At 42.0% G+C, this 22831-nt stretch overlaps 1 non-coding gene across 1 annotated transcript; it reads right to left on the bottom strand.

Annotated features, from left to right (window-relative positions):
* Positions 1 to 21830: 21830 nt before the first annotated feature.
* On the bottom strand, positions 21831 to 21947 carry LOC126458742 (U5 spliceosomal RNA). The gene has a single exon (XR_007585711.1). It is a non-coding gene; the product is annotated as a U5 spliceosomal RNA (small nuclear RNA).
* Positions 21948 to 22831: the final 884 nt, after the last annotated feature.

Genomic DNA, 22831 nt, shown 5'->3' on the forward strand with positions numbered 1-22831 from the left:
TGGGGAAATGAAAAAAAACTAATCTGCACCATCTCTTTTCCTGTTTGTCTGTGTTTTTCATTGTTGAAATGAAAAAAAAATAACACAGACAAACAGGAAAAGAAATGGTGCAGATTATCTTTTATAGGGAAAACATCAAATAGCGTAAGTAACATCTTGAATGTAACGGGTTTCTCTGTGTTCTTCTATGTCTCTCAGATAATAGGTGGCTTCTCGTTTAATGCAAAAGACAAACTACCAGCTATCACGAAAAGTGGGATTTATAGAGTCACATGCCGGGAGTGTCAGTCTCGCTACATTGGACAGACGAAGAGGTCAATCTGAACCAGGCTTGAGGAACATCACAGAAGCTGGAGACTGAGGAATCCTGATTCAGCCTTTGCAGAACATTACTTGAACAATAATCACAAATAAACAATAGATGTACAAGTCCTAAACGCAGAGGAAAATAGGGCCAAACTCGACCAATTAGAAATATTAGAAATTAAAAAACAATTGTGTATATCCCCACACCTATTATTAAACGAGCAAACCCAATTCAATTATTCATCTCTTTTGGATGAGATCCCAACCCTAGGATAGAGGCAAAACTTTGGGACCCAGTCCATCGTAGTTAATAAATATCTTAGCTGATGAATAACTTCAGTCTGGTCATAGTAATATAATTGGTGAATGTGTAATAATGGATGTAATTTGTTAAAAAAAATTGTCATTGATATAAGTGTACATTAAGCTATGGATCGATACCTAAGAAGTTAAGACTATCTTTGCCTTGTCATCATGTTTCGCTATGTACATCTTTGGGAATCAGTAATGTACTTGAAAATAGGCTTATAACCCGAAAGCTAGGTTGTGCAATAACATTAACAACAAACTGTGAAACAAGGCTAAAAACAGTGTTTGTTTAGCTTATTTACAATGTTTCACCAAGAACCCACAGCTGATTCAATCAAAAAGTATTGCCATTTTTTCATCTTAAGTAATGCAGACATAAATAGCAACTTTACTTTCTTTTTAATGTGGTCTGGTTATCAGCTAGTTGGGATCTCAGTTTTCCGAGACAGCCTTTGATAGCTTTGATACTAACCTTCCCTTTTACAGAAAATGTACTGATATTTACCGCTTCTCTGTCTTCTTTAAGAGGAAATTGTGACTTCGTTTTGTCAGGTAGTTAGTGTCGTGTTGTTAAGCAAATATTCTGTGACTCATACAGAAAATTTCGTTTGAACCCCGTCTCATTCTAACCCGCAGTTTTTGAAATGTTTGCCCTTTGCATGTGTTGAAGGTCATGTCTACTTATTTGTTACCCGTTGGTACTTGTCTCACGACCTTTCGCCGACTGTTTCGCCGGCGCGAACGGTCAGCATTCTGAAAGATTGGCCCTACATTTCTGGTGGCAGAATAGAGTCCCGTACGCTACCGGACATCACCTGTACCTACTGCGCCGTGTGAGGGCCTTTCCCTGGTAATTAACGCTGTGGTTCTCTCCTTGTTATCTCCAAAGGTCGTTCGCTTCTGCGGGCAGTCCAGGCTCCCTCTAACCTTAGAATTGTCGTTGAAGCTGTATCGTATTTGTGAATTTCGATAGCTTCCCTACATAAACAGGTAGATCTACATCTACAGCTACATTTATACTCCCCAAACCACCCAACGGTGTGTGGCGGAGGGCACTTTACGTGCCACTGTCATTACCTCCCTTTCCTGTTCCAGTCGCGTATGGTTCGCTGGAAGAACGACTGCCGGAAAGCCTCCGTGCGCGCTCGAATCTCTCTAATTTTACTTACGTGATCTCCTCAGGAGGTATAAGCAGGGGGAAGCAATATATTCGATACCTCATCCAGAAACGCACCCACTCGAAACCTGGACAGCAAGCTACACCGCGATGCAGAGCACCTCTCTTGCAGAGTCTGCCACTTGAGTTTGCTAAACATCTCCGTAACGCTGTCACGCTTACCAAGTAAGAGTATGTTGTAGTTCTTTACCGCAGTGAGACACTGAGTGTATATGGCCGATTTCACACAGCGCATCCTCTGCAAGAAGTTGGCGCGAGTAGTGCACGTTGTCTCCGGCGGCCGCAGATTCGACTCCTCCACCACCAGCAGTGGAGGTCGAATCTTTGACAATGTTAGCCATTTGTGCTGGCGAAATGTCAAGGGATCCACAAGGCGATCATCACAGGAATGAGCACCATAAGACAGTATGTCAAGAAGTGACCGTCAAATCCTTGGTGGCTATACTTCTGTTAATACTTCAAACGTATTTAGTCCTATCTTTAGATTATGTAATGAAATGGAACACCTACAGCTGTCCCTAAGATGTTATTTATTGTGTGGGTAGCAGTTTCGGTGCTTCAGTGACCATCTTCAGGCCTTAACCGATGCTGAGGGGGTTAACTGCCGTCGTACACACGATTCATCAGTGACCAACACCTATGAACTGGTTTTCGCAGACGACCTATAACAACGACGTGTCTCTAACCATCAACTACTAACTCAGTTTCCTGACTGACAAGGGGAGGCCGCCAATTGTGAAATTCAGATTCGATTCATACTGCGCATAATAACAGCTCATGGCGAGAGGTGTAATGTGGCAAAGCACCAAGATGCACTTCTCAGCCGTTGTCGAGAAAATAGACAGTTAAAAGATAAAAGAAACCGTCGCGGTGAAATACTCTCTACGATTAATAATTTCCTACAGCATCGTGGCGCAACGGTAAGCGCTCGGGTTTGTAATTCGAAGGTCGCCGGATCGAATCTCGCGGCATGTAAATGTTTTTATTATATTTTTGTAATTCAAATGTGTACACACACATACACACACACATATGTTCCCGGCAATCAGTTGCAACAATTATGCATATAATTTGTGGAAAGTCGTTTGTCGTGGAAAAATAATACTTGAAATAAAACACAATATCACAAATAATATTCAAGTAGATACAATTTATTGAAAAGTTCGGTACACACTCGCACATAATTAACAATTAGTGAGCAGAAGTAGCTGGAGTATCGCACGAACCAGAGTGATAGTTATCACAGAAACATGGAAAGCAGAAAACGGCACGACATCGAGCACATCTGATAAACGATGCGTTTTTACAAGAACAATTGTTTTTTTAAATTATCTGTTGGCAAACACACCTGATTGACATTCTGAAAAATTGTTCCATCGTTCGTCAGGTTTGATGCATACCACGCGTATCGTATCGTATCGGCAAAAATCGGAGAAGACAATTGGTGGTGGACGATGGATTGGATTTTTATACAATCGTCTCTGGAGTTGATGTCACGGTTTCGCTCGATTAAAACAGCACAATTTTCAAGGCGCTTGATCAAATTTTTTACCTGCCGGTAAAAATACACGTCACACGGCTGGACGAGAGGAGTGCACTTTGGAGGAATGACTTTTATAGTGCACGTTGGTAACTTCTTATCGTCCTGGAACATCTCATCGTATAATGCCGGGTTCGTTTGCCCACCCCAAGAGTCGATCAGAAGGAGAAATTCTTTCTTTTGTACGTATGGTTGCAAAGCATTACGCAAGAAGTCCATGAACAAACCCGTTGTTAGTTTACCGGATTTGGAGGATGTAATAACAACGTTGGTATACTTCTTGGCGTACTCGTCGACTGTCTTCTGTACTCTGGGTCCAAAAGTACCTGTGGACTCTTGGAGGCATACGAAAACAAGTGGCAAGACTCGTCCAGACATCGTGATTGAATATTGTGCCGTATAATATGCGTCACCTTGTTCATGTCGTGTCGGGTTACCAGGACAGCCTTTTGTGTGTGTGTGTGTGTGTGTGTGTGTGTGTGTGTGTGTGTGTGTATACATGTGTATTACAAAAAACAAATAATAAAAAAACGTTGGATGGCGCGAGATTCGATCCGGCGAGCTTCGTATTACGAACCCGAGCGCTTACCGCTGCGCCACGACGTTGTAGGAAATTATTAATCGTAGAGAGTATTTCACCGCAACGGCTTCTTTTAACTGTCTATTTTCTAGACAACGGCTGAGAAGTGCATCTTGGTGCTTTGCCACATTAAACCTCTGGCCATGAGCTTTTATTATGCGCAGTATGAATCGAATCTGAATTTCACAATTGGCGGCCTCCCCTTGTGAACTGTACATGGTGTTCCCAAAATATTCATTCAGATTAATACAACAGGTAGGGATCATTAAAAAATATATATTTAGTTGTGTTATATATGGTCCCTGACGGCAGCCTCTGATGCTAGCAACGATTTACACTGAAAACAGTTTAGCAAGGTAATTACAGTACTGGCATTCACAGGAACTGCTGGAATGTCCAACAAATAGCCTATAAGCTTGCAGTACATCGTCAGACCATTGATTGTTGAGTCCGTTCGAAGATTCCTGGCATATTCGCAGTGATACAAGCAGCGACGGCAGTTGTAGCGACGAGGTCTTGTGCAATTTCCACAACGGTTTCACACACCAGCTGCATCATATGCCCACAGGGGAAGAACTCCAGACACGTCAGGTCAGGTGACCTGTCTGGCCAGGCCACAGGGCCAGCTCGGCCAATCCACGAATTCCTAAAGGTGGCTCTCTTCCTCACAGCAGCGCTGATTTGGGGTGGTGACCCATCGCGCTGGAACTACATCTTTTGTCTATCATTAAGAGATACGTCCTCCAGCAGTTCTGGCAACACATGTTCTGTACGTAGAGCGGTTTTCAATGTCAGTACACATGCCCAGTCAGTGACACTGACACGACTGCTTACGCCAGCACCACCTACAAAATGTTCCGTAACAGTACAAGTTGATGTCAGAGACATATGTTCAGTGCCGAAACATATATTTTGATGTTCTCTACCTCTTGCAATAATGTGAACGGATTGTTTTAGAAAATTAGCGCTTATTGCCGGACACATTCAATGTGGACTCACTGTTAATTATAAAGTGGTCTTGTGATATCCTGACTACTACTAAGTGACACTCAACTATCATAGGCTTTGCTGCTGTATTTATATGCACTGACTGCTGCCCAGTGCGATACTATTTGTCTTGCCATATACTTGCCGTCCTCTTCAGGTGAACACTTCTATTTATATTTGATTCAGTCAATAAATTTTATGGAACTCTTGTCATAATTGTCATGGAGTCGTAAAGTGGAAATTTGTGGTACGTTCTATGGGACCAAACTGCTGAGGTCATCGGTCCCTAGGCTTACACAATACTTAATCTAACTTAAACTAACTTACGCTAAGGACAACAAACACACACACGCATGCCCAAGGGAGGACTCGAGCCTCCGACGGGGGGAGCCGCACGAACAATGGCAAGGAGCTTTAGACCGCACGGCTACCCCACGCGGTCCATGGAGATTTCCTTCTCTTAGTCTTTCTAAAACCCGTACCATTTCTAGTTCTCTCATTCCTAGATTTTCTCTTATCAAATTAGAAGATAATTACTTCCTTTCGCCGAGTGTCACTTTCCTTCGATTTTCCAAAGGTGGCGCTCAACTCGAAGACAGCCATTTCGAATCTTCATGTTGGAGAACATTTTCATCGTCATTATTTGGATGCTTAGACGAAGAGAAAAGGTGATGCAAAATCCGAGATTTCGATATCATGTGTCTCTGTCCAGGGCTAACTCCCAAATATGTCACTAGTGACTCTGTGAAGCAGAGGGCGGTATTACATTGGTCGGAAAAGGACCATTATGCTCATAAATACAACTGGTTTTATTCCAGCAGAGAAAGCTTTGTGTCAACACAAGGTTTCACACTCCACTTCACTCAACGGTCGTTCTAAACAACACAATCAGAGAAGTGGTTCGAGGAAGCGCTCATCACACAGGATGTGGAGAACATTTCAATAAACCGTCAATGTAGCTGACAGTCCTCAATATCACTCAAAAATTGTATAAGAACAGGTTGACCATCCTACTTGTACACCGTCGCCGTCGGAGTTAGGCTACACGTGTCTGTCAGACGTTTCCGTACAGAACCTTGGTACGTAGATAAATAAAATATGAGAGAAGGCTTATGAACTGCAGTTTTTGTTAGAGCTTCATATGATGTCCTCTAGTGGGATAAGATCTCATTGAATGAGCTTGGAAAATCTCTGCGCCACTACTGGCTATATTCATAAAGAACTACATTTATGTAGTATCTAATACATAAGGCTTAATAGGTTTCATTCAGTGATTTCTCTCTTATAACTGCATTGTACTGTAAATAGAATACTAATGTGGTTCTAGAGTGGTTCACGGATATAAACGAATTCTAGGTGCCGATGTAAATAAGTGAATGGAGATGGAAGGAAGGAGGAAGAGAGTTAAAGGATAAAACTTTGTATTTTGTAATTTTAAGTATGCTGCATAACACTCTTGCCAAGCGGCAAGGGGAAATGAGGAAATTACGAGACCTTATAGTCTCGCTTACTACCAGTATTTACCTAATAGCTCAGATAAGTCACCAATTCTATGTGGGTTCGAAATTTCGGGAACTCTTCACTTGTGATGATGTAACTGTGCCTCTGTGAGATAGCTATTGTTATCTATGAGCTACTTACCTACGTCATGAAGGACAGTGCATGAATGTATGTTTCACTGTAGCGTATCAGTTCGTTACAATCTCTCACATTTTTTGTGTTCTGATAGGGAACATTCAGTGGTGATGCTGCGGACTTAGGATACGAATTTCAGCGATAATACGCCTTGGAAATGACGGGGAATGGAACAGTCGAAATATCCGTGGTTGTCGACATCACTCAGTTACATTCACGTAAGTTATTTTTTGTTATTCTCCGGGAAATACTCAAGTTTTGCAATCTACAACCTTTAATAAACCCCGACACTCCAAAAAGTTTCGAAATCAGATTAATAACGCAACACACAGAACGTTCCTGAAACTTTGTGAAATTGTCTTTTGGGATGTTGTTACACTCGCACATCACATTGGCTTCAATGCCTGTTATGTCGTCAAAGCGTTGACCTTCATGTGTATTTCTACTATTGTCGTTTTGTGGTAGGCTGTTTCTATAACACCAAGTCTCGAAACCAGTGATGCTTTTCTTCCAAAAAAGAATACTGTCTGCGTTTTCCATTTCAACGAAGCTGCGACAGCGTCCTCACGTGATTATTTTTATTCAGGAGTCAAGGTGTGTGGGACGTACTATAGGATTCAGAGTACTTGTGGGGAGGTGTGCGTGAATACTACAAAACAACGCTCAGAAAACGATCAGAAGAGCACAAGAGCAATTGCAGAAGAATGGAGACTGACAGATCAGCTCTTGCGGAACAAGCTTTGCAGCCAGGCGAACAACACATTCCTTTTGATAGGACTCAAGTGCTGGGAGTTACAAGCGATACTATGAAAGGCTATACAGGGAGGCCAAAGAGATTGTAAAACGCCTCAGTGGTATAAGTAGAAAGGTGGATGGTGTGAAATTGAATGAAATCTGGATTCCGATGCTGAAGAAAATGTGTACCAATATTCCACCATGGGGAGACAGCAACAGCGGTCTACGGCAGTCGACAACGGCCAACCGCTCTCGCATAATCAAAGCATTTGACGTCACGCCACTAATCGGAAGTGCGAAGTAATGGAATTTTGTTGCAGTCAGTAGCAAGCCAGGGTGTGAATCAGACGTTCGAAGAAGCTACAACCCCCGTTGAAAATATCCTCCACAGATGGGGACGGAAGGTTGAGTTTTAAGGTGAAATCTATTCGACGACGGCATAAAAGGCGGGAATACATTATTAAATGAAACTATGCTCACACTTTTCTCTTCTTCGAAACATTGTGGAAGAATTTCTCGAACAACTTAGATGTTGCTCCATTGCGATTTGTGATAGAACAACGCTAGTTACTATGGCCTCATAAACCGCCTGCTCATAAGTGACTGGTCGAATACATATGTGTTTTTTACACTTGTTAGTGGAAGCTGCCATCGTAATTAGTACGCTGACGTCGCTAATCCGTCAAGAATAAAATCAGTCTGAGATCTTTTCAGAGGAAGGTGTGGATGCCTATAAGTGTGAATAATATAATCTTATATCCTTATATTGAGTTAAGCTTCAGAGTATTTTTAGCAACAAAAGAAGATGTCTATGTGAACAAATATAGAAAAAATTTAGTGTCGACTTAGTTATCACAGAGGAATTTGTACAGTTGCCTTTCATCGCACAGATATAGACTTTCTGTTTGCACGAAACATATAAACTGCTACATAAGTTCTTCTGACTATTTTTCGGCTTCCAAAGACTGCGCTCGCCCAAACTGTTATCGTTAAATGCACTATTACGTCTATTTAATTTCCTGCGACAGAATGCGTTTCATATATTTCCGTGTTATGGAATTCTGCACGACTTATCGACCATTGCTGAATTTGCGTTCTCATTTCTATAATTTTCGATGAATGCGGCGTGTCACCACAATGGCGGTAAATTTAATTTAATTTATTCAGACCTCGTGCGCCAACTGCCGAAGCGTTCATTCGCTAATGAGATTTTGAATAAAACATTGCATCCTGCATACGACATCAATTGCCTCATCAATGTCATTAAACACACAGCCGGCACGCAAATAATAAGTTTCAAGTATATATGGGCCGTACCTTTAATTACAATAATTCTCTGTCACCACACCATGTGTGGAAATGAGACTATAATTATTGTAATCCCTTAATATGATATGCATTTTGCCTCCTTCTGTCTTTGTCAAACGATAAATGCAAATACATCTGCATGCTCTCTCTCTCTCTCTCTCTCTCCCTCTCTCTCTCTCTCTCTCTTTCCCTCTCTCTGAATGCGTGTGAGAAAAATCTCGCACGCGCGTTAGTGTATGTGTGTGTTGCAATGTGTGTGGGCGTGGGAAAGTTGGTGAGTGGGTATTGTTACATGCGCGCTTGTCTTTTGCGTTCACAACACACACGTATATGTGTTCTCTTTCTTTTAGTTCTTTAAAATATTTCAACTATCTTAACATCTACGAGACTAATAAGAAAGGCTATAGAAGGACACGGCCTATTTTTGTACAAACACACAATCCTCACAGTCGTGTTAATTATGCCTGAAAATTTGGTTTAAGCGACTTAAGAATATGGCTATTCAGACGAGGAAGCCTTCGCACCGAAAATTAATACAGCTTGAAGGGTTATCGACAAGTTGGCCGCTTCTGGAAAATAAGTGCAGTGCAAGGTAATAACATGAAAACTCGGAGTAACTGTGATCTGAGAATGCCAGTATCACACAGAAAATATATGCCTTGGCCACAAACGGAAAGGAAAAGGACATGAAAGTGATACGACCTCGTTAACTTGCCTGTGGCGGACATGCGACAGTCTCTCCCCTGCAGAAATGGGTCGCGTGTTTCAGGAAAAGACAACCGAATCGATAGTGAACGGGAGCATGGAACTGTGACTCAGTCGACTGGCATTTGCGAGGGTAGGCTTCTCCCGGCGTGTCGTACCTACCCCTAGTTCGTTCACCAAGGCTCCTGCTTTGCCATGCAAAATCTCCGCAATTGTAATTTCACAATTTCCTCACAGAACCGTTTATGGGAAGAAGCTTTCCAGTCGAAATCACTCAAAAATATTCTCAGTACGGTGTTATCCTCAACATCACGTGTTGTACAACATCAAGGTCATTAGAATCGAGTACAAGTGGTCTTCGGATTTATCCATACGATAAGGGTCTACGCTACACCCTTTGTAAGAGCTTGGCGGAGACAGTGCGACTTCCACATTGGCCTCAACTCTGTGACCCAATGAGTGACTGATTTAAGATACGAGACCACTAGTCTACACAGATACCTGTTCCCGCGCATGTAAACAGTCACGGTTTCCTCACATAATGATCCTTTTCTCTACACAATCGTTCACATTTTTCTAAGGTCGAATGCCGTTCTTTAAAGTAAACGGGGTATAATTTAAAGAATGGAACGTCGAGTACATCATCGGCATGAGATTTGAACAACTGAGTTTTTTATGGTTTGATGATTTTTATATTGTAGTTCAGTCTTGGATAGCGAAGCAGATGTGTATCCGTCTTACGAAAGAGTGTCGATCTCAGATGCTGACTTCGACCACGTACACAAAGTTCGAACTTAGGTGTCGTGCAAAAAAAACGGATTTCAAAACCAGTTTTATAGAAACATAAATTTATTTAGAAAAATATAGTATAAAGCACAAGAACGATGATAAGATTAATAATTTATTCCTGACGCTACACTTCTTTTCTGCTAGTAACTTCCCTATTACGAAATTGGATGTAACAGGAGATTTATTTCTTTCCGTTAATGAAGGACGGTGCTCAAGTCGATAAGTTCTTTCAAAGTCGGAAATAATTTCATACGCACTGCTACGACGACATATTGTAGTGATTTTGGTCGAGACTGATCTGTTGTCTGTACTTGAAAGTGCAACAGCGCGCTCTTCTATTTCTAAAAGCAAGCATTGTTGCTCCAGACCCGACTGCATTGCACTGTTGAGGAAGGCTTCTACAAAAAGGCCTGAATAGAATCTCCTTTTATACTGTTTAGGTTTGTCAAGTGGTAGTGGCCTATTAAAATATTCACTGCGACTCGGATCTGAAACGCCTGCTAATAAGGTGACAATATTTGCATGACGTTATATTGCCTGGGAGGGCCTCACAAATAACCTCTAACAGCCATACGCAGCCCTCGGGCGACCAGTTTGACACCCTTGGTCTAATGAGCGTGGAGAGATTTTGAAAAACGGTCGATTCTGGTGATAGTTTTTAACATGTTTCACAAATTCGTTTACCAATGTGACGTGTAAACAGTCATTGCCAGCATTAGGCTAAACAATATCATACAAAGGACTTAAAGAAACGAGTAAAGGCTTACGAAATGCAGTGTTTTTAGAACTTCATATGATGTCCTCTAGGACGGTCAGATCTGATAGAATAGGTGTGGAACATGACAATACCACTAATGAATTACCTTTACCTCGTGTCAAATACTCTTCTGGACGCCGACTGAGATGGGAGCAGGACAGAAGAGATGGTCATATCAGTACCGATCGAAATTAAGAAGTACAATGAAATGAATGTCTGTGGTTATTGCGGTTTCGGTTTACAGAAAAGGTGAACTTATACCATATACCAGTCACATGTGAGACAGGGATGTGTGGCCAAAGTTAAAGAATACTCGAAAGGAACAACGAAATTTCAGGTTGATTGTGGATTAAAGGAGGCAGCTGCAAATTATGTGACAGAAAAGGGAAATGGCGTAATTCTCCCGAAAAAATTCTCCGGAAAAAAATGCAGCACCCTCATAAACACAAGGTCATTTTATTGTAAGGCGACGGGCATTTTATCACTGAATGAGCATATGACAGCCGGCCGCGGTGGCCGAGCGGTTCTAGGCGTTACAGTCTGGAACCGCGCGACCACTACGGTCGCAGGCTCGAATCCTACCTCGGGCCTGGATGTGTGTGATGTCCTTAGGTTAGTTAGGTTTAAGTAGTTCTTCAGTTCTAGGGGACTGATGACATCAGACGTTAAGTCCCATAGTGCTCAGAGCCATTTGAACAATTTTTTTGAGCATATGACAACAAATTCTGACCACATGAAACACAAATTTCGCAGTGGATGTTGCCCAAACAGCCGCATCAATATACGTATTACCCCCTCTGGCTGCAAGGCAGGCGTGTATTCTCGCATGTGAACGATCATAAAAGTACAGAATGGTATCCTGCCATAGGCTGCCCGAGTATCTTGTGCCATTTGTTATAATTCCGTATTTTTAGATTTCCAGAACGTTTTTTTATGTCGTTCCTCACAAGCGAAATCCTGGTTTCCAGTCAGAAAGGTCATAGCTCATAGTAAAGAAAGTAGTTGAGGGAAACAGAAGTAATATCTGGCGTTACGAAATGAAGTGCTGCAGGCCAGCTGCGTACCTGTTCCACATAGACGATTTATGTTACAATCTGAGCGGCCCACTTAATATTGTTTGCAGGTGCTGCTGTCATTTATCGTTTTTTAAAGTCATCAGATGCTCAAATCCAATTGCAAAATAATTCATACAATACACTTTTATTGTTCGAAAAGTGGCAATTGACTTTAAATATTGGAAAGTGTGAAGTCGTCCACATGAGTGATGATAATAATCGACCAAATTTTCGTTACACGATGAATCACACAAATATAAAGTCTGTAAATTCAACAAAATACTTAGGGATTACAGTTACGAATAAACTAGAATGGAACGATCACATAGATAATGTTATGAGGAAAGTGGATGAAAGAGTGAGATGCACTGGCAGAACACTTAAAAAATGCAGCAGGTCTAGTAAAGAAATTGACTACACTGTCTTTTCCCCCCTCTTCTGGAGTACTGCTGTGGGGTGTGGGATCCGCATTAGATGGGACTGACGGAACTTATCGAAAAATTTCAAAGAAAGTCAGTTCGTTTTATATTATCGCGAAATAGGGGAGAGAGAGTGCCATTGATATGATACCTGGATAGAGGCGGCAATCTATAATAGTAAAGCGTTTTTCTTTGGGGCAGGTTATTCTGTGAAATTTCAAACCACTTTCTCCTCAGAGTGTGAAAATATTTTCTTGGAGTCCACCTGCACAGGGACAAATGATCATCAGAATAAAATAAGAGAAATCCGAGGTCGCACGTAAACATTTAAGTGTTCATTTTCATTTGGGTGTTCGACAATGAAACGGTAGAGAAAACCGTGTAGGTGTAGATATAAAAGTAGAATCCAGCGATGGTTCTTACAGACTCTGGAAAACAAGTAAGTTCCCTGTTAATCACGCCCCACACGTTTTCGTTTATCGTGAGATTACAAGTCACGCAGCAGCAGCCCTACGTGAACTGCATTGTCCTGCTGAAGAATCACATCACCTTCCTGTCAAATAAATGGCAGTAGCATGGGGATAGAAGTCTGTTCAAAGTTGCTTGCACTAGTTGCTTCACTGCAGAAACACTCACTGTGACGGCGAATCGTAACTGATGGCTCCCCAGTGCGTGAATACTAGGATGGAACCTGTTGCCGTAGGCGAATTTACTCTGCAATAGACAGTTCACTAGGTCTACGCAATACTCGTGTACATGCAACACGTGCATACAGGCAATACCTACTCTCATCACAGAAGACAAGAAAGTGTCATTCCACTGTCCACTTAAATCTACCACGGTAGAACAGTAGACATGTTTGTTGCTGTTGTGGTCTCAGTGGCAGCCTGTCCAGAGACTCATGTGATCTTAACCCTGCTGCAGGCATTTAGTTTCCAGTGGCCCCTGATAACACAGCATGTGCAACAAATGCCCAGATTGCATCCTTGGGTGATGATTGGGCGTCCACCGTCGCCGACACAATGTGTCGATCTCGATGAGCATCTGCACTGGTCTAGAGATTGTGAAATGGTCCACAGACCATTTTGAAAGTAGCAACACACCGCCAGTACGTTGTGTCCAACATGTGCGCAGTCCAGCAACACGAGTATGTGCACGCAGTTTCCTGCTGGCCCACAATGCGATGACTTACTCCGTTCAACAGGTGAACGTACTCGTCAGTGGGACACGGTTGTACCATAGAATGAATGTTACAAACACTGTTCACTTCAAAACTCAAAACGGTTGCCGCCTGCAGAGTGAAAACAGGGGGTTCAGTAAAAGGCTTCCCGAGCAGCATCTGATCGTCAATGACTGTGACAAATGAATCACTAACACTATTAACCCTTAGTTGCATATATTATATCGTGTGCCGCTTAACGCAGACCTTGATGGTGACAGATTTTCTTTCCAGCACTGTGGATGGTGGTAGAAAAACTGTTTAATTGGACATACATGTCATGTGTAAAGCCACTACGTCTGTTACAGAGCCCTCCATTATGTTATGAGGTCAAGCACTATTGTGAACTGGGAGGAAAACAACTTCTCTGAAACAGTCATCATGGATTCAAGAAAAAACACTCTTATGAAATACTTATAGCTTCTTAATTACAGATTTCTCAAAAACGTTAGAAGCCAGTGAGCACGTAGAATTCGTCTTCCTAGATTGCCTTAAAGTATTTAACACTGTTCCACATTGTAGACAATTAACCAAGATATGATCATATGCAGTGTCTTGACAAATATGCCTCTGGCTCAAGAGATGTTTGACTAATAAAAGACGGTGTTTTATACAGGAAGACGAATGCTCTGCAAAACTGAAAGTAGTTGCATCACTCTCTCACTGTCCCTGTCTATGTAAGTCCCTCTCTTCTCCTTTTCCTGACTAATTCTCTTCCATTGATTTACAGTATACCCCACTGACACTGTCTTTCTTTACCACTGCCACTTTCTCCACCATATTTAGGCAGCTCAAAAATTCTGGTTCCAAATTGGTTATTTCTCTACACTCATGTGCTTAAAATTTCGCTACAGAATGAGCCCTCCTCTATGCTGGTATCCCATGCCTAAATTTGTGGTGAGGAAGACGGAATGAGGATCGAGGCAGCTTGTTTCCCACTTCATTGTCAGAGTCTTTTAAAGAGGAACATAATCCACTGGTTCCCTTCTTTTGCCTTCTACAGTAGCCTGTGCTGCTTATACAAAACGAATGCTATACGTAAGTAAAATAGTGACATTTCACTCACATACTTTGACACATTTTTGTAATTTGACGTAACAGCAGACAAATAAGAAGAATAAAACGTTCACACAAAATCGTTTGCTTTATATTTGTCTGGATACTCTGCTCATAGATTGAAGTTCATCGAAATCACCTGGCTTATGATTTTTGTCTTAAAAGAGGAAAAATGTTATTAGAAATGTTTTCCGAATTTGCAATCTTTCCAGTTTTACACTATTTTTGGCATTCATTTTAAATTCCTTTCAGCCATGTTAAGATCCTTTTCCCCATTTTTTGTGACTACAGTACCACTTTGGGCATATTTGTGAAGGCGTGAAGTAACCACGATACAGAGACAGCGTGTCATAATGTTTTATTGGTGAAAAATGTTGACTAAAAAGCTTCGTGATGTCGTAATCCTTGCGACGACCCTAGAATGCTTGCCATGTGTTCAGTAAGTCAGTTAAAACTTTAGAAGCAGCGCGATTAGGACACAGCGTTCTGAATAATTTGCAAAGAGCACAATGCGTGATAACGTAGCTCTCCCAAAAATATGCTACTAGGCCAACCACTTCCCCCAATCAAGGCAAATAACACGCAGTTTAGAAATGACTGACGAGTGATGTGTGCAGAAAATCGAAATAGTCTAAGGTCAACACAGATTTTTATTCACGACGTGAAAATGGTTGGTTTATAATTAGTGGATATTAAACTCAGGTGTCCTTTTCATTAGAAATGTAGAGTATCATCGTAACTAAACAAATGAAAGTCTTACATGTTATTTAACTAACGAAGTAGCACCACAGAGCAAAAATGCGCCAACCGGGCCGTCAGTTGCCACTTGAAATGCTTTCGAACGTTCTTCATAGGACAGTATACCAAACAATAAGAATAGAAGCCCAAGATAAAAGTGCACGAGTCAAAAAAGTGTACAGACAGGGATCCAGTTTTTGTCTCTACGTTCAATGTCTACATCGAAGAAACAATGACGCAAATAAAAGGAAAGTTCAAGAGAATTAAAATTCAGGGTGAAAGGATATTGGTGATAAGAATCGCTGTTGACATCTCCATACTCACTGAGACTGAAGAATAGAAAGGAAAGAATTTTGTAATCAGAACAAACAACTGGTTAAGACTAGACAGAAGAAGAGCCAGGTATAGGTACAAGACGTGTGGCTCTTGCATGTTGTATATTTCCACGTTCGGCATGAGGGAGACTTCACGAGCAACTCATGTATCTGCACCATCTCTAACGCATGTAGGACCTTACACCCGCCGATCACCCATCATGGGAGAACTTTTGCCGATAGTTCGTTGCACAAACTGCCAATCCGTTGCTCGTCTCTTCAGTTTTGTTTAAAGACGAAGCAACGTTTGGAATAATATTTATCCACAAGTAACACGTATGGGCCGATCTAAATCCTCACGCTTCAGTACAGACTAGACGTCTGCAGCACTTTAATATTTATGTGTGGGCTGGAACTGCGGGTGTCTCGTAGAGCCGTTTTCCAGCACTTCTACAAGAACTTTATTCAGAACACTCTCCAAGTGCTACAAGAAGACGCCCTGTTGGAGGCACACTAGCTGGTATCTACACTATTGGCCATTAAAATTGCTATACCACGAAGATGGCGTGCTACAGACGCGAAATTTAACCGACAGAAAGAAGATGCTGTGATATGCAAATGATTAGCTTTTCAGAGCATTCATACAAGTTTGGCACCGGTGGCGACACCTGCAACGTGCTGACATGAGGAAACGTCGTTGTGGTGCCTCGTATGAGGAGGAGAAATACGTACCATCAAGTTTCCGACTTTGATAAAGGTCGGATTCTAGCCTATTGCGATTGCGGTTTATCGTATCGCGACATTGCTGCTCGCGTTGATCGAGATCCAATGACTGTTAGCAGAATATGGAATCGGTGGGTTCAGGAGGGTAATACGGAGCGCCGTGCTGGATCCCAACGGCCTCGTATCAGTAGCAGTCGAGATGACAGGCATCTTATCCGCATGGCTGTAACGGATCGTGCAGCCACGTCTCGATCCCTGAGTTATCAGATGGGGACGTTTGCAAGACAACAACCACTACACGAGCAGTTCGACGATCTTTACAGCAGCATGGACTATCAGCTCGGAGGCCATGGCTGCGGTTACCCTTGACGCTGCATCACAGACAGGAGCGCCTGCGATGGTGTACTCAACGACGAACCTCGGTGCACGAATGGCGAAACGTCATTTTTCGGATGAATCCAGGTTCTGTTTACAGCATCATGATGATCGCATCCGCGTCCGGCGACATCGCCGTGAACGCACATTGGAAGCATCTATTCGTCATAGCCATACTGGCGTACACCCGGCGTGATGGTATGGGGTGTCATTGGTCACGCGTGTCCGTCACCTCTTGTTCGCATTGACGGCACTTTGAACAGTGGACGTTACATTCCAGATGTGTTACGGCCCCTGGCTCTACCCTTCATTCGATCCCTGCGAAACCCTACATTTCAGCAGGATAATGCACGACCGCATGTTGCAGGTCCTGCACGGGCCTTTCTGGATACAGAAAATGTTCGACTGCTGGCCTGGCCAGCACATTCTCCAGATCTCTCACCAATTGAAAACGTCTGATTAATGGTGGCCGCACAACTGGCTCGTCACAATACGCCAGTCACTACTCTTTATGAACTGTGGTAACGTGTTGAAGCTGCATGAGCAGCTGTACCTGTACACGCCACCCAAGCTCTGTTTGACTCAATGCTCAGGCGCATGAAGGCCGTTATTACGGCCAGAGGTGGTTCTTCTGCGTACTAATTTCTCAGGAGCTATGCACATAAATTACGTGAAAATGTAATCACATGTAGTTCTAGTATAATATATTTGTCCTATGAATACCCGTTTATCATTTGCATTCCGTCTTGGTGTAGCAATTTTAATGACCAGTAGTGTATCATGGCAGATAGAGGATGATCACTTCGCTGGCCTGCACGGTCTCCCGACCTCAGTCCTTTGGAATGTTTTCCGCTAAGGCACCTTAAACAATTGGTCTATGCAGCAGACCACCCGGACGCAGAAACTCTTCATTCACGTGTCATGCAAGCCTGGGAAATTATTCGAAACCGTCAGGGAAAATGAGAAAGGGCGCAACAGTCCGTATTTCGACGGGTACATGCGTGTTTAGTAGCGGGAGGGGGACATTTCCAGCATTACCTAAGTTGTAAACTTTCGTTAATAACTCGAAATACAAGGTTTTTCGGACATACGTTTATATGAACTTTTGTCCCAGTTTTGATGTAAGGAGACTGTTACTAAAATTCGTGACAGTATTTTTGGAACATTCTGTGTTATGGCCATGTCAAATGAAGGCCGATGTGTGTGAAAACGAGACAGATGCATTTCGATTGAGGTCGCCAACAGACGACTACGCTGTCCCCTTCTGCAGTTGACACGCCTTCCCGCTCGTTCACCACGTACCCCTCCTACAGCGGTACGGACCGGGCGACTGCTGGCCGCGAGATTGCGACCGTTGGCGGCAGGTGTGAGGAGCGCTGATTGGCGGTGGAAGCAATCGCGTCTGCAGTGTCAGCTGTGACAAATTGCTCAGTCGCACCCCCTGGCTGCTGCTCCAGGCTTTGAATTCTTCCAGACGCTTCCCAGATGGAAAGTGGTTTTTTACCCACCTTTTTCGGATTCTCCCTCCATGTTCGCGAAGATATTACGTCACAAATTTCGAGGTGCATTAACTGAGGGATCTTCGTACATAAGTACGCCTGTACACTAATTCGGCGTCCAAACTCATCGATTGGAAACTACAATATTTACTGCCGCAACGAACTACACATTTTTAGTATTCTGTAACCACTACTACAAATTTTACGTTCACTGTGTTGCTGCATATTAGATTCCACATGTACTGTGCAGTCTTCACTTACTATGTTACAAATTCATTTCTTTTTCAAGAATCTTTCTCTCGAATGTACCTATCGAATGCTCCTGGTCGGTATACTTTTTGTTCTTCTTTCTCTGGTAACCTTTGTAAAAGAATCTTTCTTTAAAAATGGGCTCTGAGCACTATGGGACTTAACATCTGAGGTCATCAGTCCCCTAGAACCTAGAACTACTTAAACCTAACTAACCTAAGGACATCACACACATCCATGCCCGTGGCAGGATTCGAACCTACGACCGTAGGGGTCGCCTAGGACTGCTCGGTCACACCGGCCAACCTTTCTTTAAAAAATGAAGTTATATTTCGACTATGACATAGATCACCATTACTGATATCTAGGTGCCTGTCGCGGAATAACTGCATCTATTAATTTAGAACAATCTCTCAGCAATTATGGTGTTTCTACTTCTCTTGATCGCATTGTAAACGAAGATATCACACTTACAGTAGCCAGCCGCTGTGGCCGAGCGGTTCCAGGCACTTCAGTACGGAACCGCGCTGCTGCTGCGGTCGCAGTTTCGAATCCTGCCTCGGGCATGTCCTTAGGTTAGTTAGGTTTAAGTAGTTTTAAGGTTAGGGGACTGATGACTGATGACCTCAGATGTTAAGTCCCATAGTGCTTAGAGCCATTTGAACACTTACAGTATCTGTACCAATCTCATTCTGTTTCATTTACAAGTCTGAAAGTAAGAGTTGAAATCAAAAGTAAATCGTTTCTTGACGGAACAAGCCAGAACAACTCCCTGCAAAATTGCTATAGCACATGGTAGAATGTTTCCCCTTCATTTTTTTGACGTCTCTGTCTTTTCACTGGACTAATGAGGCCTTCCATGAATTCCTCCCTTGAGCTAACCTCTTCATCTAAGAGTAGCACTTACACCGTATGTTATTAATTATTTCTTGGATGTATTCCTTCTTCTTTTAACTTGTGTAGGTTCATCTGTTACAATGGAATTCCGTGATATTTTAATACAGGCACTGTCATCTCGTGCCTTATTCTTTTCAGTGTCTTCTACACATTCCTTTCTTCGCCAGTTCTGCGGAGAACCTCTGGACTCCTTCATTCTGTATCAGCATTCCTGATTTTCAACATACTTCTGTAGTTTAAATTAAGGCCTATCTTTGAAGGCAGTAGACTTCTTTAGGCCAGGAATGTCGTATTTGCCTGCGTTAGATCGACTGTGTTTCTCAAAGTGCATGATTCAGTACTATTCAATGCTGTACTAAAAAATTAAGTTCTCAGATTTTTCTTCCTTAAGGGTTGGGGTTGTTTTGCGGGAGGAGACCAGACAGCGAGCTCATCGGATTAGGGAAGGACGAGGAAGGATATCGGTCGTGCCCTTTCAAAGGAACCATCCAGGCATTTGCCTGGAGCGATTTAGGGAAATCACGGGAAACCTAAACCAGGATGGCCGGACGCTAGATTGAAGCGTCATCCTCCAGAATGGTGGTCCAGTGTGCTAATCACTGCTCCACCTCGCTCGTTTAAATTAAGGCCTATCTTTGAAGGCAGTAGACTTCTTTAGGCCAGGAATGTCGTATTTGCCTGCGGTAGTATCCTCTTCGCTCGTCTGTCATGTGTTATCTTGCTTCCAAGGAAGCAGAATTCGTTAATTTCATCTGTTTCGTCGTCACCAGTTTTGATGTTGACTTCATAAACAATTTTCTTTCTACTACTCATTGGTTTAGTCATTCCTCGGTTTATTCTCCATCCATAGCATGTGCTCATTAGACAGAGCATTAAATTAAACAGATACTGTAATTCTTTTTCACTTTCACTGAGATAGAAATGTCTTCAGCGACTCTTATTGTTAATATCTTTTTACTTTGAACTTTGAACCACTCCCTTTGTCTCCGTTACTGCTTCTTCGATATATGAATTGAACAGTATTGGCGGAGAAATTAATTCTCTCACACATTTTCTATACTGAGCACTTAGTCTTTCGTTTCAATTCTTATTTTTCCTTCTTGGTTTCCGTACATGTTTTACCTACACTGTACACTAATTTTCCTCAGTATTTCGAGCATCTTGAATCATTTTACAATGTCAAACGCATTTCCTAGATAAACAAATATTATCATTTTTTTTAAATTTTTGCTTCCATTTTCAAGTGCAACTTCATAACCGTCTGCGTGGTACCTTCTCTTCTCTAAATCCAAACTGATGGTCAGTAACACATCATCAGTTTTACGTACTTCTGTATATTATGCTTTCAGCAGCTTGGCTGCACGAGCTCTTAAGCTGACTATGGCTGACTATGCAATAGTTGGCGCAGTTATCCACATACCATAAGAATCAAAAGTAGTTAAGTGGAGGACTTATCCTCAATTCGTCTGTTTCAAATTTGTACTAAAAAATGTCGTGCAATGTGAAACTGAGAAATTTATTGTAAACAGACATCATCTCCAACTTTCAGCTGTGTAGGTGCAATGTTGCTGGATCGTATTAGTTTGACTCCTAGTGGAAAGTAACGATAACAGTATGAATTACCGAATATGCAATATTCTCTTGCACTTGGGCATGGCTGTCCCTGTCCTGTTGATTTACATAAATGTGTCCCTGCATCTGTCGCGAAGTTCATTGGGTTTAGACAGACGTCCTACGTACTTAACAGTGTTCACGATTGTGCACTGGGCGTTGTCATCGGGGTCTCATCGATTGCAAGCCTTTCCTTTCACCTGTTCGTGTACATAGTGCAGGCTCCTTGTCTGGTTTCCGTTCTTTTAGTTGACGTTAAACGTCTCTTACTTCACCAGATCTCGGCAGCTCGTTAGCGATTTTCACACTCGGAATCAAGTAACGATGATTCATATGTGTTGTTAAAATTAATTTTTACCTATATCCTTTGTGTGCCTTATTTCCAGAAAGTACTTTGAAAAATATCCTGTTTATGAACAATTAAACTGATTACGTAAACTTATTCTCTCCATTCATGCTATACTTTACACTTCTTCACCCTCTCTCTATCTTGAAATGAGGTTACAGTATGTCACACCATCTTCCCCTTAAACACCACAGGCTACAAACAACTTGTTACGTCTGTAGCATTGTACAAGCTGTAACAGGTGAAGCAAATTAGACTTTCCTAAAGTAATTGTTTTCCTGTTTTATTAGGTATGCAACAGCTTTGAGTCTGTTTGCTTTGTTTCCATGTATACTGTTCTTCGAGTGTGAAGAATTATATTTTGGTAAAATACAGCTGGTTCACGTTGGGAAGCTTTCCAATGTGGAAACGTTCCTATAAAGGTTATTTTCAGCCTAACAATACTATGTTTACAGGGTTAAAATAGTAACCGGCAATTCTTGTACTTCACTAGTCTGAGAACGACTTCGAAACATTGTCAAGCAAAACCTAATACAGTGTACTATTTATTGTACCCATACACGGATATCTTTAGCAGAAGGCGAAAGATTTACGCGTCTTGAAGTGGAATCAGAGTGTGACAACTCGGCTCTTATGGAAAGTCAAAGATTCACTCAATAATTTCATACAGCAGAGTGTCAGAAATCATTTGTTAATACATTGCCTGGAAGAACGTCCTGCTGCTAACAGGCGTAGAACTGAAATATTCTACATTTTCTTCGAGTCAGCTGTCAGTCTATCGACTGAAATACGTGTGTGCCACTGAACCTCTCTGAGTGGAGAGAGAAATAAACTTTGTGGCACTTCTTCAGTGCAATTGCACCTGACGAATGTGTTGCACATACTAAGAACTTTCAATGTTGTTCAGCATAACAATACCACATTAGTAAAGTAGACTAGATCCGTAAGCATCTCAGCATCGTAAACTTCCTTTGTGTCAGACTATATGAATTGAGAAAAGTGACTAAGCCAAGATTTTAGGAAGTCTCGAAAAGGCACTTGAGTCCAAATTAGCTGTGGTGTTTCGAATAATAAATATCAAGGAATATCTTCACACAGTTATCGATCTGGGAAGCTTTCAAAATCGACAGACAGAGGACCACCGGATTCTAAAGCGTACTTTCCCCATTGCGCTCAGACTCTAGACACACTTGTCAGCTGACTTACCTCAAAAACAGAGGTATCTGGCAGTGTAATATAATCCCTCAATGGATCGCACTGTTTTGGTTGCTAAAATGCTACTCACAGATCTAAATCTTGCAATAACTTTCCAATAACTCTAATAGCAAAGCAGAGGAAAACATAGTGCAGTGAAACAACTTGACAGATCCGTAAAGATCGCTGGTATGAACTGATAAACTAATGTCTGAATCTACCCAGGACGAAGTGATTCATTTTGTGGACAGTTTTCACATACGTTTCTCACCTTAAGAGAATGATGTATTGAAGTCTTTGGACTGATG

This window comes from Schistocerca serialis, chromosome 2, assembly GCF_023864345.2.
Source record: "Schistocerca serialis cubense isolate TAMUIC-IGC-003099 chromosome 2, iqSchSeri2.2, whole genome shotgun sequence".
Classification (NCBI taxonomy): Eukaryota; Metazoa; Arthropoda; class Insecta; order Orthoptera; family Acrididae; genus Schistocerca; species Schistocerca serialis.